Here is a 21,334-nt window from a genome sequence, read left to right as displayed (position 1 = left end):
TTTAATCAAAACCCAAATATATAACCACATTCCTGAGGTTTAATGTTTTATTTGAGATATTTAATCAAATTAAAGGTTAATGCAAAAATGGCAGAATGGCAGCAATCCACCTTTTTAATAATACAAAAAAAGAAATGTATGTCACAGCAATAAATAATCCATAAAAATGAAAAAGTGAATTATTTCTCCAGAGCATTAAGCTGATATTCAATGTATTATTATTTCATTTTACATTTTATAGTAGTAGTATCTGTCAATTTAAAAAAATGTTGGTGACTTTTGCTTAATAAGTGACTGAGAATTAATTAAAAAGAAAAGGGTGAAAATAATCTAATTATTTTGGACATGCTTCATTATGACCACCAGATGTCAGACCATCATCGACGAATAACCTCTGCAGACTTCAGTTAGCATATGGAGGACAATCAAAGATGAACGAATAAACAATCCTGGCATATTGCATGTAAGTAAAACTCAGTCTTTTTACACAAATTGATCGTCACACTTTTGTGAAGCTGTTTATTGGCACCTGCACACTTTGGTGAACGCCATCAAGAACACTTGGCCTGATGTCTTTTGGTCTCAGGTGTGTGGGGGGTCTACTATTATTGCAGGTCACTGAGCTGCTTCAAACAATTACACGCACACATACACACATACACACATACGCACACATGCACACAAATGTACAGAAAAGACAGGAATAAACACAGGAATGAAGATACACAATATCTTTGAGACTGCATCACTTGAATAAATTGAATTGAATGTTTTTCAGTGTCATTAAACAAATATAATAGGATTTAAAGCTTCACCACAAAGTGCACAAATAACAAACAGAGAAATAAATAGTGACAATCCATACATAAGTAATAAATAGATAGGGAGTCAACATAATAAGTAATCAACAACCTAAGTAGGATCCATAAATGATAAGTAATGAATAAATAATCACTAAATAAGTGATAACTAGTCAAAAATAAGTATACACAACACAAACAAACAAGAAAACAGACAAACAAACAAACACACCAACAAACACAAAAAAAAGAAATAATCAAACACAAACACACACAAAACAAATAAACAAAAACAAATAAACAGACAAGCTATAAAAAGAAATAACATTACATACATAATCAATAAATAAACAAAAGCAAACACATACAAATAAACAAACACAAACGAACAAACACAAACGAACAGACACAAACAAACAGACACAAACAAACACAAATAAACAAACACAAATAAACAAACACAAATAAACAAACACAAATAAACAAACACAAATAAACAAACACAAATAAACAAACACAAATAAACAAACACAAATAAACAAACACAAATAAACAAACACAAATAAACAAACACAAATAAACAAACACAAATATACAAACACAAATATACAAACACAAATATACAAACACAAATATACAAACACAAATATACAAACACAAATACAAACAATAACAAATACACAAAAACAAACACAAAACAAATAAACCAAATCAAACAGATAAGAACAAATCAAAAAATGAATACACAAAACAAATATAAAGAAATACATAACTTATAAACAAATACAAATAAACTATCAAAAACATATACACACAAAAACACACACAAACAAATACACAAACAAAAACAAACAAACAGGTAAGTCCAACATAACAAACAAGTTTGAAGAAGGGAAAAACATGTTTTTCTATGAATGTTCCAATGTTTTTTTTTCCCCATTACTGATCCAGTCTTTTACAGCCACCGAAAAAAGCATGACGGTAAGTGACTAATGTATCAGACTCCAAAAACGGTAGGATTATCCTTTAGTAATTTATAGCCAAACTGAACACCAAAAAACACACCGCCCTGGAATTCAAACATGGACGAGAACTTAGCCAATCGTGAACTTTTCCTCACAGGCGACATTTTGTCCTTCAGGCAAGGCTAGTTAAACTTGACCAAACATTCATCTACAAGTTTTCAGATGTGCTCCATCCCCCCCATCTTCACCATTTCCCTTATTCTCCTTTCATGGACTACCCGGGTCATCTGTCTGTCACAAATATTAATTCGCCTATGATTCCACAAAGCAAAGAGTTGGCGTCCTTTTTAAAGCCAAGCCATCCATCTTAACGCCGGCGGTGTCAGAATGATTCCAATTTAGCCACGCTTTTGGATCCAAAAAGGAAATCAAGCGGCGCGGGGTCCAGCCTTTGTATCACCGCCGCCGCCGCCACCGCAAACTGTCGGAGACAAGTACTTTCGCACGCTGGCGTATATCACCCGCATTCATCTTGCTCTCTTATTGCTTCAGACATCACGCCACTTGTCCTACACAGACCAGCAAGCAAAGGCCCGACAGCTCGCCCGGCGAGCTCAGAGGACAGAAAAGATTAAAAGAATCCAGGCGGCTAGAGTTGATGGAAGGTTCCAGTCCAAAGGGTTTATTTACATTCGCTTTGATTAGCCGAGAAATGGAGCTTACCTACTGGGTTTCTGTCTCCGTTTTCCTGGACCACCCGACGAATGACGGCTTGGTAATTAGCGTTAGCCGTGGATTTCTTCCCCAAGTGCCTTTGTTTTTCCTCTTTCTGATCGCCCGTTTGTCCTTGAGGATCTAACTACCGAATTTTCTGGTATATCGACCTACTCCACCCTTGAAATTGCCGTAAAATCGTTGGATTTTTTATGATTTCTCTCGTATAAGCCGCCCCCCTGATTCATCATTTTTCACCTTCATATTCATGGTTTTAATAGGGAGTACAAATGTATTACTTTGAAGGGAAAACGTCAAGAAAAATCACAGTATTTCTGAGATATGGTACGAATCCAAAGGGTGTTGCCTGTACGTAGATAAATTTAAAAAGGATGTCATGTGAGCAGTACAACTAGGAACCAGGAAGTGTGTCCGTAGTGGTTTAGTTTTCACCAAGTCTACGGTAAACTACGGTAAGATACTGGCGCCCAGAGTGAGATTTTTAATGTTTTATGCAAGATACGGTTTCTTGTTTTTCTTGAATTTCATTCAGAGATGTCAAAATATATTTTTTCACCGTTTTATTTGACTATCTTTTCTCTATTTTGAAATAAATGACTGTATCGGCCGTCATTGCCGCATTGACTTTAGTTATGGCGTTTTGTCTTTGTCACCTTGTAGTTTCAAGCATGTCATGTCTAATTTATGCGCATATAAGCCGTACCCTTAAATCATTCATTTTTTTAGTAACATATATGCAAGAAAATAAGGTACTTTGTGCTTATTCTTTATAATTGGGTGGTTGGTTTGATAGTTTACTTGGTTCAAGCATTTTTGCTACCAAACTAGCGTTCTCAAGACTACATCCAAGACCTGAACAATATTCCACCAAAGCAGAAATAACCAAGACTAAGTCAACTTCAACATTTAGGGATTCAAAACCAAGACCAAGAACAAAAGCTGATTGAAACGAAAAATCACTGACATCAAGTCCAACTCAAGACTCGGAGCAGTTTTTTTCCAGATACTCCAATTTCCTCCCACATTTCAAAATGGAGCCTAAGAAGTTCCCCTTTCAGGCCTTGTTATGGTGTCTCGACAGCCATTTTCCTTTTCCTGAGAATGCTTCATCAGTTTCAACTATGCAGAGGCAAACCACTTCCAAAAAACATTTTTAATACACAACTTCAAGTTTTGGATCTGTACGAACCTTGACCATTTCTCTTTGAATACTCTTTGACACAATTCTATCATTTCGCCTTGAAAAACTATTGATAGTAGTACTTTAAAGACCTGGTTGGTGTGTAACCTTCCATATGGATCCACAGATTTGCAATTCTCAAACCACCTGGTGATTAATTGCTCCCGTCAGCGTAGGTCATTTGGTGCTACCTGGTTCTCTGCATATTACTCATGCCTAACAAAGCCCCCCACTCCGCCAGCTGCTCTCCAACAGGAATAAATACACAGTGGTGTGTACAGTACACATCCTCATACACAAAACAAAAGTCAACCTCGATGGTGGTTTTTGACAGAGAAAGAAGTATAACCGATTCCTATTTTCAACTGTTATTTCCCGAGAGCCATATTTGAATTTTAAAGTCAAAATACATGAAAATGTGTCCCATTTTTTTGTCATTTTGCCACTTTTAAAGTACACAGAGTCTCAGAATTCTTTCGACCACACTGTTTGACTGTTGTTAATCAATGAAAGTATCAATGAGAATGTATGCAGAAAGATATAATTTAAAAAATATGAGTAAAGTTACACTAAAGGTAGTGTTGATGCAATAGTGCTTAGTTGAGGCTCCTATTGGTGCGTTTGAGATTCAAATCAATCAAAATCAAGGCTTTATTGTCATCATATACAGCTGCGTTTATCAGAATGGGTGGAAGTACTTCACAAGGTGCGTTTTCCAAGTAAAAAAAAAAAATAAGTAATATAAAAATATAAAAAGTCCTGGCAAGGTAAAATCTAAAATATTGCACAGAAGCTCTCTAGTGAGCGTTTTTCCACATTTTAGATTATTCGAGAGCCATATGCACCCATCAAAAGAGCCACATGTAGCTCCTAAGCCATATCCACCCATGTTTAAGAGCCACATGTAGCTCCCAAGCCATATCCACACATAAATAGCCACATTTAGCTCCCAAGCCATACCCACCCATGTTTAAGAGCCACATGTAGCTCCCAAGCCATACCCACCCATGTTTAAGAGCCACATGTAGCTCCCAAGCCATATCCACACATAAATAGCCACATTTAGCTCCCAAGCCATACCCACCCATGTTTAAGAGCCACATGTAGCTCCCAAGCCATACCCACCCATGTTTAAGAGCCACATGTAGCTCCTAAGCCATATCCACCCATGTAAAGAACCACATATAGCTCTCAAGCCATATTTTTTCATCCCATAGCTCCAAGGTATTCATTACTATTGATAGCCAAATGTGCAACATGGCCGATTCTATTGCAGTCTGTACTGTTTAATAAACCAAAAACTTTATAGTCATGGAACCTGGTACATTGCGCAAGCTTTTACCCGCTAGCCATTGCTAGCGCATCAACAAACGCGGGTTTGCACGGAAAGAAAAACTACTGGACTCTCCTGATTTTAAGTCTTTTCGGAAAAAATGCGGCCATGTTTACAATCCGTCAATTGGTTACCAAGCAGAGAATTCCACTTGAATCGGATTATTGTTGTTTATGGTTGTTTGAAGGGAAGTTAAAAGTACTCTGTCAATCAAAGCTCATATTTTCATTTGATGGGGAGTTCGATTACGTCGCCTCAGGGTTGTTTTTTTGGTGCAATTTGCCAACTGGCTTGCTTTGTTGCTAGTTAGTGTATCGGCAGATAAGGAAAACTTCATTCATCTTATTGGCTTTGAATGATAGGGATGGAGCTCAATCTTATTGGCTGCAGCTGTTGAGTGACTTTTAGGACGTTTTTAGGGCTTGCTTGAAGGATTTTTGGATTTCTGCCATGGAAAATAAAAAATATATTTTTTTAGCTATGTTTTTGGACTTGCACAGCTTGTTTAACAGAAAATAACAAAGGGATAAATATCCCCGGGACATATTTTGTTTTTGTTTTTTCCATGTGAGAAGTACATTGTTGGAGTAAGTTTGGATTTGGTAAAATAAATGAGTTGATCAGGATAGTTGAGTATTCGTTACATTTAAAGCTAATTTGACTAAATATCTAATTTTGGATAGATGAACCATGGTTAGGGCCTTGGGTTCACAGTTCTGAGGTCGCGGGTTTGATTCCCAGGTGGAGTTTGCATGTTCTTCCTCGGGCTTGTGTGGGTTTTTTTGGGTACTCCGGTTTTCTCTTGCATCCGCAAAACAGCTAGCTGGCTTTTGTCTCCTTTTGTCATGTGATTGGCCCCGCCTGGTTAAGGGAAAGTCAGATGGTATAGGCTCCAGCACCCCTAGTAGAATTGGTTCAGAAAATGAATAAATTTGAAGCGATTTGCAATTTTCCCTGTCATTCATAAAACGGTTGCATTTTTGAGACAAATTATATTCAAGATATTGTAGTCTTTTTAGAGTATAGTACAGGGGTGGGCAAACTTTTGGGCCCAGAGGCCATATTGACTTTAAAAATGTGACAGATGGGCCGGGTTAGCACAAGATAGGATACATATAAAAAAGTGCATCCGTTAACAGTACATATCAAACATAAACCGAAAAACAAGGACTGGAGTATTAACATACTCATCACTCATCATTCAAGTCAAAAGTATAAAGTACAAAGTCAAGTCAAAAGGAATGTATTAAGAAATATTAAAATGTCATTTAAAAAAAGATTGAGGGTCTGTAAAACACCAAAAACAAATAAGAGTGGACACAGTGCCCATATCTGTCAATGATTTTAGTGGTTTTTACTTTGTTAGGACCAGATGCCAATGTTCACAACTTAAGTAAAGAAAAACAACAACAGCACGTAAACTCATCACGAAGCGAAAACAAGAAATTGTTAATTTTTTTCTTCGGCACCACTTCAGACAAAAAACAAATCCAACCCACGGGGTCTCCTTCTCTCTCTCTCTCCAACGCCTTGACCCCGCCCCCAAAAACTCTTGCCTTCTCCAACGCATCATCGGAATGCATAAATAAATGCCGGTGGAAGTTTACGACCCGACACATCAATGGACGAAAATGAACATCCGTTCGATAAATGCGGCGTTCTTTTAGTTCCCCGGCGAAACACGTTGGGGAATTACGGACGACTCGAGTACTTGGCTACGCCAAAGAAGAAGAAGAAGAGAGAAAAAAAATGTGTTGAGATTGAATGTGAGCACTCCCACTCCATCAGCAGCCGCCTCCTCCAGCTATCACGTTGGACCTCATTATCTCATATAAACGGGTACCCGGGGACCAGCCGCATTTGAATAGACGACAAACGCGTGTCATATTTCTTGCAGTTTTTAAGCGGCTAACAACCAGTTGGAGTTCTTCAAGATCAGTTTACCTTCATTGTGCGCATTTATTTTCAATGTCCTTGGCGGTATTTGCGAGCATATACATGGTATTTGTCCAAAAAATGATGACTGAATCGAGGGTAAGGCTTATATGTGCATAATTTAGACTTGACGTGAATGAAAGTATAAGGTAATAAAGACAAAATGCGGTCCATAAGGTCATTTATTTCAAAATAGAGAAAACATGGTAATAAAAAATGGTTTCAAAAATTCTTTTGTCAATGAATGAAATTTAAGGAAAAAAATCAACTGTATTTTGCATAAAATGTGGAAATTCTAACTTATTGTACCAGTCATTTCTCATTTAGGGTGCTGCCTTCTTACTGTAGTTTACTGTAGATGTTAAAACTAGACCGCTACGGACACAATTCCTGGTTGTACTGGTCACCTGACTTCCTTTTTGAGTTGGTACACTTGAAGGCAACACTTTTTGGATTCAAAAAGTATCTCAGAAATACCATGTACGATAATTTATCTTAAGATTTTCCCTTCAAAGTAAGACATTTGTACTCCCTATTAAAACTATGAATATGGAGGTGAAAATTGGGAATCGGGGCGGCTTATACGAGGGAAATTGTCAAATTTAATGATTTTAAGGCAATTTTAAAGGTGCGGCTTATACGGGGGAAATTGTAAAATTCAACCATTTTAAGGCCATTTTAAGGGTACGGCTTATACAAGGGAAATTGTCAACTTCAACGATTTTAAGGCAATTTTACGGGTACGGGCCTATACGAGGGAAATTGTAAAATTCAATGATTTTAAGGCCATTTTAAGGGTACGGCTTAAATGAGGGAAATTGTAAAAGTTATTGATTTTTAAGGCAATTTCAAGGGTACGGCATATACGCAAAAGTGACTATGTATATATGCGAAAATGTACCGTTCTGGTTGTTAATTTCCCCAATTGATGGTTTCAAAGACCAAAAAACAATAAATCTGCCTAGTTTTGATTGTTTTATCAGTCCCACCAATCAAAATGGATCAGACTTTCCACGCCTCGATTGGAGACCAGTCCTAATAACCATTGCATAAAGTATATCGTCAGAATAGATAGAAATAGATTACTCAGAAAGGAGGAGCCGGCCGGGGCCAAACGTGGCCCCCAGACAAGTATGTCGCCAAATGCCAGGCTGATTTCACGCTTGAAAAACTCCACAAAAAGACTGAAGCATCCCTTATGTGCAATACTAACCCTCACCAGCTGGGGTCGCTATGTCATCAGGAAAAGCCGACACCCCGGGAAATCTGGCGGAGGATTTTTTTGGGGGGCAGTGCAGATTGATTTGAGCAAATTAGCCAAACAAAAAACAGATGGATAGACGTTGAAACGTAACTGTCCCAGTCTTGTTTTGTTAAAATCATCTTTAATTTTTTTTACTAATATTCAGTCATCAAGAAAGTCGACATCTGGTTCGATGAAAACATTTTGTGGTGCGAATAATCTTGCTAAAAAAGATTGGTCGTCTTTTTTGGTTGACGAAGTTGGAAGAACTGACTTTTCAGTTTTTGGCCCTTTTTAGGTTTTTTTAGTGAAAACTTTTAATGTGCTAGTTTTTGCTCGTTTTCTTTACCGACAGATGTTGCCATGTCTGTCGGTGGCTGATTATCCCAGGATTTTATTTTGGTTTGATTTTTTTCTGCTAAATTTGGATGCTCCACATATCGAGTTGAGACTGTCGAGGGATCAGAGAGCATTTTTTCTTCTTCTTCTTCTACACATATGCTGACGCAGAGGTGTTCCCTATCTATATTTCATAGCGAGCACACATATTGGTGATATGAATACAATATGAGGAGGAACGTACTGAGTATTCAGACGGCATTTCCGCTGCAGCTTGCTATCAACTTGGAAAATATGTCTTTATATAATCGAATGATTACAAAAAATGAATCTCAAAAAGAACTGCGTTCTGGCTAATAGTCGGAAAATGTATGCCGTTAATGAGTGAGAAGGGGCAGAAAATTGAGTATTTTGCGACTTGAGGCTTGTTTTAATGTATCATCATATCTATATGATAAAAAAATATATATATATAATAAAATAAAATAATAATAAAAAAATATATGTATAATAAAATAAAAATATATGTATAATAAAATAAAAATATATGTATAATAAAATAATAAAAAATGTGTAATAAAACAATTAAGTGTAATAAAATAATACAAAATGTATAATAAAATAATTTATGATGTGTAATAAAATAATTAAAAATATGTGTAATAAAATAATTACAAATATTTATAATAAAATACAAATATACATGTACAATAAAATAATTAATAATATATATATATATAATAAAATAATGAATAAAAAAAATAAAAAATATATAGATGTATAATAAAATAAACTAATTTCGTTATTTTCAGTAGTTGTATAATGACAATAAAGGCTTTTGATTCGATTTCAGTGCTGTCAGAATAGTATACACCATGAAAAATATATTTATAAGTCGCATTTTTCGGAGAACAATTTTTATTTCAACAGAAACCAAGAACAAACGTATGTGAAACAACAGGCTAAACAGGCTTACATTAACATAACAGTTATTCAGAAAAAAAAACTTTCAAAAAAAATTGTACGTGAGTATTACTCAGGAAAAATCCGTCAAATACAATCCCACATTTTCTGGGTTATAAATATCTTTGCCTGACTCTCCAATTAATACTCAACCATATTTTTCTTTTCCTCTCTTACTACTAACACTATGTTATGTTGTTTTTTTTATCCTTTACCTATCTCAAAAACAGTTACCTGTTAGCCAAAAGCTATTTCGCCTATTGTCCTTCATTTTACTATCATTACTTAATCATATATTTGTTCTTGTTTTCTGGTCAAATAACAAAACACCCCTCCCAAAAACACAACTTACTTTTTTTACCGTCTTCTTTAACTAGTACGACTTAAAAATACACCTAAAAATACAGTATTATCGTCAATTAACCAACGAAGCTAATTTAACATCCACTAGCTATTTTCCCCTTGGATTTTTCTCAGTCCTTGAACACTCCAAACTTCTTGTTTTTGCAGTACTTGGTCCGTAGTTTAAGTAAAGCTCACTTCGATGCTGTTGCTCCCCCGCAGGCTTTTATAGAGTCATCTTTGGAGATGATTCAATAGTCAGATGCAGACGGGCGTCGCGTCGCCCTCATTAAACATGCACAAAACCTCTCGGCTCGCCCCGAGTTAAGAGATCCACTCTACCAGCTGGATTCGCTAACACTTGGACATGTTTGACTACGTATTTGCACAGTAATCCACCCTGACAATCCCTCTTTTTTACGCATTTACGGGTAAAATAATAGTATCTGGGTGCCATGACAACAAGGAACATCAAGATCCAATTAAAGGGAATTTCCTCCCACTCCAGCAGAGCGACAAATGACTTCGTTTCTTCAAATAAGGAAACTCGTTTTTTTTTAGCGTCGCCTTGTATTAACGGTGATAATAATTTGGGGATTTTTTTTAGGGAATTTACTATCGTATTGGAAAATGTCAGTCTGCAAAACCAATAATGTGACAATACATTTTTAACAGTCTTTCCTCGGTTATCGCGAATTAAATTCCTAGCAATTTTTTTCTGCGATTAATTATTAGAAATATGAAAATATGTTGAAACTCGTAAGCAGAAGCCACTTTTGCTAGTCGGAAATTTTTGACTATGGCGGACATGTCTGGTGTACATTAACAGCAATTTTTGAGGGATTACTTTATTGCTATTCCCTATTTTTTGCTATTTCTATTTTTTTTGTAGATTATGTTTTGGAAAAAAAATCAGCATGTCACATAAAAAAAACAAAAAAAACAAACATCTATTTGCTTCATAAGCGTGTTTTTTAAAGCAACTACCAAACTACTTTTTGCTTTTAATAAACAGCAAAAACAGGTTATGTATTACGCTGCCCCCTAATGGATTGCAGTAGAACTGGAGTAACTTCAAACTTGTAGACAACTCATCTGTTCGCTTCATAATCGTCTTTTTAAACCAACTACCAAACTACAAAGTTTTGCTTTTAATAGACAGCAAAAAACAGGTTATCATGTATTACGGTGCCCCCTGAAGGATTGGAGTAGAACTGGACTTGTAGACAAGGATCTTAACCAGGAAATGTGTCCGTAGTGGTCTAGTTTGTCATTCCTGGGTAAGATGGCGGCGCCCTGGGCGACCAATAGTAGGTCCAAGTTTAGGTTCGAGATTTTACATTTTTTATGCACGATATGGCTTATTAATTTTTTTTAATTTCATTCATATACGACCAAAATTTATCTTGTAAAGCGTTTTATCTGGCATTTTTTCTCCTTTGAAATAAATGACCGTATCGGCCATATTGTCTTTTGTTACGGCATTTCTTCTTGTCAGTTTCGTGCATGTCAAGTCTAATTTATGCGCATATAAGCCGTACCCTCGATTCAGTCATTTTTTGGTCCAACAAATAGGGCTTATATGTGAGAAAATATGGTAATTGATCATCAAGTTAAGTATTTTCTCAGGTGCGTGGCAGTGAACGGACTTCCCCGCTTCGCACCCGGGCGCCATCCCATATTTAAACACGAGTAATCCGAGAGGAGAGCGCCGAGAAATCCCCTCGCTCGTCGCCATTGCGATTTTCCGACACTCGCCAAATGCTGACTCAAAGTGACTTTTATGAACGGTGGAATAAATCCAAACGCGGGAGCGCGGAAAAACACATTTGATTAAATCCTCTGCCGGCCGATTCAATGATGAATTCACCCCCGAGTACGCCGCGGATTGCCGCTCGAGGTTATTGATGTGTACTTTATTCGGTCATTCATCACCCGAGTACAACGATATAAGCCTCCGCTCACCTGTTGAGACTAAGACACAAAAGTCGGCCAATCGGCGACCTGCTGCTGGAAAAGCTTATTTTTATGTAGCGCAACGGCCTTACAGTGGGGGACTTACAGTTTTGCTATACTAATTTTCACCAGTAGATGTCGGCAAATAAACATTTGATATTTGTTGGTTATTTTCAGTTTTGCACTAAGAAAACAACCATTACTGGATGAATTACTAACGTCCTTATGATATTGTATTTCAAATCCAGGTTTGTACACCTGTGTGGTGTTGACATGTTCATGTGGGTTTTCTCTGGGTACTCTGGTTTCCTCCCACATTCCAAAAACATGCATGGTAGGCTGATTGGACACCCTAAATTGAGCCTAGGTATGAGTATGAGTATGAATGGTCGTTTATCTCCTAGTACCTTGCGATTGGTTGGCCAACAATTCAGGGTGTCCCCCAACTCTGGACTGAAAAAATCTAGGATAGGCTCCAGCACCCCCCACGACTCTAGTGAGGATAAAGTGGTTCAGAAAATATAAAAAATAGTGAATTAGGGGGGCTTATACTTGAGAAATTGTAAAATTTAATGATTTTAAGGCAATATTAAGGGTGTGGCTTATATGCAGGTGTGGCGTATATGCCTCTAGCCTGATGTTAGCACCCCCACGACCCGGGTGAGGATAAAGTGGTTCAGAAAATGAAAAAAATGTGAATTAGTCGGCAAATTATACTTGAGAAATTGTAAAATTCAATGATTTTTAAGGCAATATTAAGGGTGCGGCTTATACACAGGGGTGGCTTATATGCGAGTAAATACAATTTACTTTTTTTGATCATATCAAATTATGTATGTATTTTTTAAAGTACTTTTTTTGTAAAACTGCCCTATTCATTACTTAAATATAGCATGTCAGCAAGCAATGTACCCAGAATCTTGAATTTAAAGCATACTGATCTGGCAACCCATCCACTTCCGGATGAAAGCGGTTCAGAAAATGAAAACAAAATGAAATTTCAATTTAGCACATGAAAACTAACAAAAGACATGATCCATTTTTCAAAATTTGACTTCTCTATGCATACTTTGAAGTTCAGTTGTGGGCGAAAGACGAACGTTGTTAAGACTTTAGCTATTGCATCACAAATTCCTAGCCGCCATCCCTCTGTTGTTTCTGTGCAAGAAAAGTCCCATTAGCGCACAACTTACTGATTTCAAAGCGCTAGCTCGTGCATATTCATGAGCAAGACTCTGTGCAAATGGGATTTCAAATGCATACACTAGAATTTCTCTTATATCGACAAGTTAAGCATTAACAACCATTTTAGGAATAAATTCAAATGCTAAAACTAAATCCGGGGTTGCAAGTATTTGAGTAGTTTTTTTCAGGGAAGGAAGTAAACGTCAACAGTTGTAGGTTAAACTACACAGTACGAATATTAACGGGACTCCGACTAGATTTTATATTTTTGTAGATTATGCTTTGGAAAAAAAATTCTCCTTGTCACTTAAAAAACTCAAGCATGTTTTTAAACCAACTACCAATCTACACATTTTTGCTTTTAAATAACAGCAAAAAACAGGTTATCATGTGTTGTGCTGCCACCTTAAGGATTGGAGTAGAACTGGAGTAACTTCAAACTTGTAGACAACTTATCTGTTCGCTTCATAATCGTATTTTTAAACCAACTACCAAACTACACATGGGTGCTGTTATTTAACAGCAAAAAACTGGTTGCGCTGCCCCCTAAAGGATTGGAGTAGAACTGGAGTAACTTCAAACTACCCTCGATTCAGTCATTTTTTATAATATTGGGAATAAATTCAATTCCTAAAACTAAATCTGGGGTTGCAAGTATTTGAGTACTTTTTAAGGAATTAAGTTAACTTCAACAGTTGTAGGTTAAACTACACAATACGAACATTAACAGGACTCTGATGACATGATAGGCCGCTGATTAGATTGTAACATTTCTTTGTGAAGGGCCTGTTTGAAGGCTCTCGTAGAAGAAGAATCGCAACTTCTGACATGCGGTGAGGGTTGTCGGGTGACAGAAATAGATGCTTGTTTTTTTAGTTTTTTTATGCCCTTCATTTTGCCCCGCCTCCCCCATCCCTGCTTCTGTTCTTCCGAACAACAAAGCTGCAAAGTGTCACCTTGAAGTCGGTCGGAGCCATATATAGACATCCTGTAAATCAGCCTGGAATTAAAACAAAGATGTTGAACATTTCAAATATATATTTGGGGAAAAATGTAGACCCAAATGCGGACTGCATTGATCATATTTCCCATATTTTCTCGCATATAAGCCCTATTTGTTGCACAAAAAAATGACTGAATTGAGGGCACGGCTTATATGCGCACTAATTAGACTTGACATGCAGAAAACGTCATGACGCAAGACAATGCGGGCGATATGGTCATTTATTTCAAAATAGAGAAAAGGTAAACAGATAAAATGCTTTAAAAAAGTAATTTTGATGTCTATGAATGAAATTCAAGAACAAAAATAAACCCTATCTTGCATAAAATGTGAAAAAACTCGATTTTCAGACTATTTTAAGGGTGCAGCATATACGAGGGAAACTGTAAAATTCAACGATCTTAAAGCAATTTTAAGGGTACGGCTTATACGAGGGAAATTTTAAAATTCAACGATTATTAGACAGTTTTAAGGATACGGCTTATACGAGGGAAATTGTAAAATTCAACAATTTTAAGGCAATTTTAAGTGTACGGCTTATATGCGAGAAAATACAGTCGTTTCTTTAAATGTGAGCAATTAACACAGCTTCCCACTCCAAGATCATAATTCCATTAAAAAAAAATCTTATGTATTTTGTAACAAAAATGAAAACTTTTCCCGATCGATACATAATAGGCCCAAGATTTGAAATTTCGGTGCCGCTACGCTACACACTGTGACGTGGGGTCGATGCAAAAATGGATCTGGTTCTCAGTAAGGGAGGGGGGGGGGTGGAGGACCAGTCAGGATCGATAATAAGTAAATTTCCAGCAATGGCGAGAGGGATCGACTATTTAATTAGACGCCTCTTAAACGGTGCAGAAGGAGAAATGTACTTCAAAAATAACAAGAAAAACTGCCATATGATGATTTTTCAAGGACACACAAGAACTATTTCGTCCTAAAAGCCTTGAATTGTACGATTTTTATACCTTAAAGCAAGTCAACGTTGCGCTTTTGCTACAAAATCAGCAGACGCTCAATAAGAGGGTAAAAAGGAGGTGTAGTTTTTGGCAAAAACAATCTTCATTTCAGGTTAGCCTTGGGTTAAATGTGACCCTTGCGCCTTCAGTATTTGATAGCTTCCTCTTTGCAGTTTTTACCATCGATTACTTGACAAGTAGTTCGCAAAATGGACTTGAGAGTAGTGTTGTAAAGTTTTATCTAGCAACAACGTTTTGCATTAATTTAAAGGGACATACAACACTTAAAAAATGTAAAAATGAACTGCACCTGAAACACATGCTTAAAGTATTTTGACATGATGATAATAAAGAAATAGTTTAGTAGTACAAAAATGTGTTTAGTAGTACTAAAAAATGTGTTTAGTAGTACTAAAAAATGTGTTCAGTAATGGTTTTAGTAGTACAAAAATGTTTTTAGTAGTACAAAAATGGTTTTAGTAGTACAAAAATGGTTTTAGTAGTACAAAAATGGTTTTAGTAGTACAAAAATGGTTTTAGTAGTACAAAAATGGTTTTAGTAGTACAAAAATGGTTTTAGTCGTACAAAAATGGTTTTAGTCGTACAAAAATGGTTTTAGTCGTACAAAAATGGTTTTAGTAGTACAAAAATGGTTTTAGTAGTACAAAAATGGTTTTAGTAGTACAAAAATGGTTTTAGCAGTACAAAAATGGGTTTCGTAGTACAAAAATGGTTTTAGCAGTACAAAAATGGTTTTAGCAGTACAAAAATGGTTTAAGCAGTACAAAAATGGTTTTAGCAGTACAAAAATGGTTTTAGCAGTACAAAAATGGTTTTAGCAGTACAAAAATGGTTTTAGCAGTACAAAAATGGTTTTAGCAGTACAAAAATGTGTTTAGTAGTACTAAAATTAGATGGATTTGCGGAGGGGAGAGAGAAATTTTGTGACTTTTTGCACCGCAACATGCTCGTAAAATATGAAAAGTATATGGTAAATTCTATCAATAACAATTTTTATTACTGTTGCAAACATACCAACCAACACAAGGCTCCCATTGGTCGATGTAGCGGCACAAGAACTAGTATCACTAACAGCCATTGGCCAATGCAAGGCTCTTATTTTTACTCCACTCTCTCACTAGCAATTTCCACATTTTAGCTAACAGGTTAACTTAGACCCATGTGTACCCATCAAAATTGCCACATACGGCTCCCGAGCCATAGTTTCCGGACCCCAGAACGCCTGTTGATAATCCAGAAGGCAAAAAAAGCGGTATATTGACTGAAGGTGGAAGGCCTCGGTAGCGTGTCGGGCGGGCTGTGGGCCAATGACAGACACACCGTGGTAAAAGCTCCTTTGTTAATTGGGTCTCGGAAGGGTTCCTAACCTATCGACCGCTTCCATGCACGGCAAAGTTTCGCCTCCCGCGCACGCACGCACGCACGGCGCCCACGCAATTTTGCCCACGTGCAGCCGATGGCAGCAGAAAGGATGTTTTAAAGGTCAAAGGTCATCGCCAGCCTCCAACCGGAGAGTTCAAATCATTTGCAGGGAATTTCTTATTTTCGCAGATCATTGCTTGCTTGATGGACACTTTGAATCACTTTGAATTTGTCAAAGCCTTTTTGCAAAAAATAGATAAAAAATAAAATTCATCAAGGTCTATGGCAAACATGGGCAAACTACGGCCCGCGGGCCACATACGGACCGTTAGGCTTTTTAATCCGGCCCGCCGATGTTGTCCAAATTGTTTTTTTCCCCTCAAAATGGCGCCGTTACGCAGAAGGTAGTGGTAATAGCTGTGTCCGGTCTTATTTGTTTTTTTTGGTGTTTTACAGCCCCTCTATATTTTTTTAAATGATATTTTAGTATTTCTTAATACATTCCTTTACTTACTTGACTTTGTACTTTATACTTTTGACTTTAATGATCAATGATGATTATCTTAATACTTTTGTCCTTTATTTCTATTTATGATTCCTATGTACTGTTAACAGATGCACTTTTTTATTTGTATCCTATCTTGTGCTGACCCGGCCCGTCTGTCAAATTTATACAGTCAATAAGTTTTCCCAACAATTGGTAAAAATGTTTAAAATAAAAGGGAAAAATGTTAAAAAGGTACCCAGTAAAAGTTTCTGTAAAGCCCGCCGAAGTTTTGGGAAAAAACAGTAAAAATGTTAAAAATAAACAGGCCAAAAATGTTAAAAATAAACCCAGCAAAAGTCTCAGTTCACCTGAAACTATTTTGTAAGCATGAGCTATACTTTGTCATGCTTACCAATTAGCTTTAGCTAGCATCCATGTACTCCATTCAACCAGAAAGTCAAAATAATTCCCATAGAAATAAAAACCGAGTCTACCAAATAATACGCAATGATTAATAATTGATTTTCCGCCCAAGGAAAGAGAAGAAACACAAAACTATCCGGAACGTAAAGCACTCAGGATCAGATCAACGGGTTCTGGTCCAGCTCCTCGGCTAGGATTGGTCTCCTCCACCTGCCCGGCGACTTATCTCCGTCCCACACTCTCACTGGGCATTATCTGTCATAATTCGCTACGCTATCAGCCTCAAAAAATGCCTCATTTTGGAAGCAAAATGGATTTATTTCTACCTTCAATCGTCTCCTTCGTAGTTCTGAAGGCAGCAGACCTCCCTCATTTCTTACCGTCCTTTCCCCGCCATTTTATTTTTGCATCCTTCAATGACAAACAGATTTTCAAGAGGCCAGTTTTTTTTTACAGATTTTAAGGTTCTCCTACAAACAACTTCATTTTACGCTAAAGTTTAGTAACTTTTTTCTGGATGGTTACTTTTTGGGTGGAATATTTTTTCGGTAAACGAACTGTTCTTTAAAAAGTTTTAACTGAGCTCATCAAAGAATTATGGTAGGTCGATTTTAGCAAAAAAGCTTTGAATGTCAGCAATAAAACGAGCAGTATATTTGGAAAAATAAATATATTCTGCATTTTGTATGTAGCGTTTTTGGAATTTTGAATTGTGTAATCAGAGTGTAATAAATATCAAGTATTTTTTCTCATACTAAAACATTGAGGACTGAATCAAGGGTACGGCTTATATGCGCACAAATAGACTTGTCATGCACAAAACTATGGTGACAAAGGTCATATATTTCAAAATAGAGTATAGATAAACAGATAAAAAGCTAAACAACATTTATTTTGATGTATCTTCCATAAAACATGAAAAAACAAGTATTATAACTACGTATTTTTTCAGTGCTTCCATTTACGAGTTTCATGGTTGATTTTCACATTTTTATTAGCTTAAAAAAAAAATATATATATGACTCAATATTAGAAAAAAATTGTGAAATCGTGATAATTGAGGAAAAACTATATTCCTATTAAAACCATGAATATTGAGGTGAATTTTTTTTATGTATCATGAATAAAACAGGAAAAAAACAAGTATTATCACTACAATTTTTTTCTGCAGTGCTTCCACTTACGAGTTTCAGGGCTGATTTACACATTTTTATGAACTTAAAAAAACAAATTATATATCTATTTTATTAAATATAAAAAATAGTGAAATAGTAAACAAGTAAAATCGCGATAATTGGTGGAAGACTACTCCCTATTAAAACAATGAATATTGAGGTTAAAATTGTGAATCTGGGGCGGCTTATACGAGAGAAATTGTCCAAATTCAACAATTTCAATGAAATTTTAAGGTTACGGCTTATACGCTAATGTGGCTAATATGCGAGAAAATACGCTAAAAACGTCTGACAAAGAACATATGGACGCTGAGTACTTTTTAATGGTCTGCCATCATGTACTGTTCTATTTCTGTTCGACTTGAAGTGATAAACATCTTCCACATTGTTTACCATTTACATAATTAGCAAAATTTCAGGCAAAGATAAAACATTTTTTCACTCTATATAAAAATACACATCTTTGTGGAAGGTGACATTTTTTCTTGGTTATTGTTTAGTTTTACAGGAAAACTTGATTGCTTAATTTGAGCCGTCTCACTGCCGCTAAGCTCTTATCTCAAGGCAGTATTCACTTGTATCTCAAAGCACCAGATTAAATTGGATTACTTATCCATCAGAATATGTCAATATTACCAATCACATGATCATTCAATATTCGTCAATCCGTCATTTTTTTTCCTCACACTATTTAGGAGATATTCTCATGTACAGTTTGTATTATTAATCGTGCTTTGAGTCCGGTATAAAGTATAACGCAATGGGCAAAAACACTTCAATAATTCACGTACACGGTCTAAATATTTTTCTCACCAGTGAAACTTTTTGAAATAAAAATTCTACCCTGCAGCAAGTCGAAGTATTAGCGGGGGAAAAAAAACCTGAAGCAAAACTAGCGTGTATATATATATATATTTTTTTTTTAAACTAAAAATTGCCTCATTGTTTTACTCTCCCCCAAAACTTTTCAAAGTTACCGTATTTTCACGACTACAAGGCGCACCGCATTATAAGGCGCACCCTCAACGAATGACATTATTTCCATATATAAGGCGCACTGTATTATAAGGCGCACTGTCTATTTTGGAGAAAATGTAAGACTTAAGTGCGCCTTATAGTGGTGAAAATACAGTAATTGCTATTGACTTCCAGGTATGAAGTACTCACTACTTTACAGTCACCTCTAGAGCCAGCCATTGTTGATGTTTTAGATTTTTTGGTCTTAAAATCTTGCAGTGGGAGAGGAGCTATATGATGGAAGATGTTGTAAACTAAGATGGCTGATCTGCATATTTAACAGTATTGTTTTAGTTTAGGCGTTTGTGTTTTTTTAATATACGACAGTGCTGGTTTTTCGTTTTCTGTTTTTTCCATATATAAGGCGCACTGGATTATAAGGCGCACTGGATTATAAGGCGCACTGTTTATTTTGGAGAAAATTTAAGACTTAAGTGCGCCTTATAGTCGTGAAAATACGGTATGTCGGCCAAAGACCACCACAGTGACGGGGGTCCCGACTCAATGCGCGAATTCAGTTTTTGTTATGTGGTCTGTAATAAACGCGCCGTGAATCCTTGCAAAAAATAAAAATAAATAATCGGATACATGAATAAACGATGTCCCTCGGGGGCCGGCATTTGCTCCGCCTTTTTGTGAGGAAGATTGACTTCTTGGAGATGGGATGCATCAGCCGCCAGGAACGGAAACACAAATTGAAAAGGCGGCTCGCCGTGAGTGGCACGTTGACTTCCTGTACAAGAACGGGGCTACACCCCCCCCCCCCCCCCCTCCACACGTTCGCAATCTCGGAGATGCGTCGAAGGAAATAATGTATTTTCTCTGCGGCGTGACGGCAAAGAAACAGATTGTAACGGAGGTCAGCATTTTTACAATTCAGAATAACTCCATCCAATGACTTTGCATAACCGTAGTTTGGAAATTTATCAATTCCGACACGTTCTGAAGAAGATAAAAAAAGTAATTTTTAAAATTGTCTGAATGATGGCTAGCTTAGAAGAAACTCAAAAGTCTTGACTCTTTCTTGAAAAACATTTTTTTGCTGAATTTAGGATCATCTTTGGCTTTTTGATGAAGACTACTACACAGTCACCTCTAGAGCCAGCCCTTGTTGACAAGTTGGAAGTTTTTTTGGACAAAATGTTGCATTGCAGGCAGAGCTTTTTCTTGGAATTTTTTTGTAATTTAAGGTGGCATCTGCATAGTTTTTTGTGATGGTACAGAGAAGGCGTTTTGGCTAATTTAGCACTCTTTTTGAAGGGAACTACACAGTCACCTCTAGAGCCAGCCCTTGTTGATGTTTTGGAATTTTTTTTGTACAAAAAATCTTGCAGTGAAGGAGGACTTTTGTGTTGGAAGATTTTGTATTCTACCGTATTTTGCTGTTTAATATACCCGGGTATATTAAATGGTTTTTGATTTTTTTTTAGCCTCCCGTTTGTACGCCGTTTAATATACCCCTGCCGTTTAAAATACCCGTGAGTTGAACAGCAATTTTTTTGTACAAAAATCTTGCAGTGGAGGACCTTTATGTTGAAAGATTTTGTACTCTACCTTATTTTGCTGTTTAATATACCCGGGTATATTAAATGGCACCTCCGCTTTTTTTGTCAAAACTTGTATTGTGTTCATGTGGGCAAAATTATGGATACAAATTCAATAATATTCCAAGTCAGGCTTTATTCAGCAGTAAGTTTTAACAAGAGCAGTAAGTAGTTTTAGTCTTTAGCCTGGGTATATTAAATGGGGGGTATATTAAAGAGCAAAATACGGTAAAGTAGCATCTGCTATCATTGAAACATTGCCATTGGCACTCAGCAGCTAGCTTAATCTGGAATATGGGATCGGGAACAAAAAAAAAACATTAAACAATCCATCAGCATTCATAAAAGATTAAATAATAT

General features: G+C 36.5%; 1 long non-coding RNA gene across 1 annotated transcript in view; it reads left to right on the top strand.

Moving 5' to 3' along the window:
* The first annotated feature begins 361 nt into the window (after positions 1–361).
* Positions 362–21,334, top strand: part of LOC144199234 (uncharacterized) — a 66,975-nt gene continuing 46,002 nt past the window's right edge. The window contains exon 1 of the long non-coding RNA XR_013326870.1: positions 362–463. This is a non-coding gene — a long non-coding RNA (uncharacterized LOC144199234). The remainder of the gene's footprint in view (positions 464–21,334) is intronic.

Source organism: Stigmatopora nigra, chromosome 7, assembly GCF_051989575.1.
Source record: "Stigmatopora nigra isolate UIUO_SnigA chromosome 7, RoL_Snig_1.1, whole genome shotgun sequence".
Lineage (NCBI taxonomy): Eukaryota > Metazoa > Chordata > Actinopteri > Syngnathiformes > Syngnathidae > Stigmatopora > Stigmatopora nigra.
Note: the sequence above shows the minus strand (reverse complement) of the source record. Positions and strands in the feature narration are given on the sequence as shown.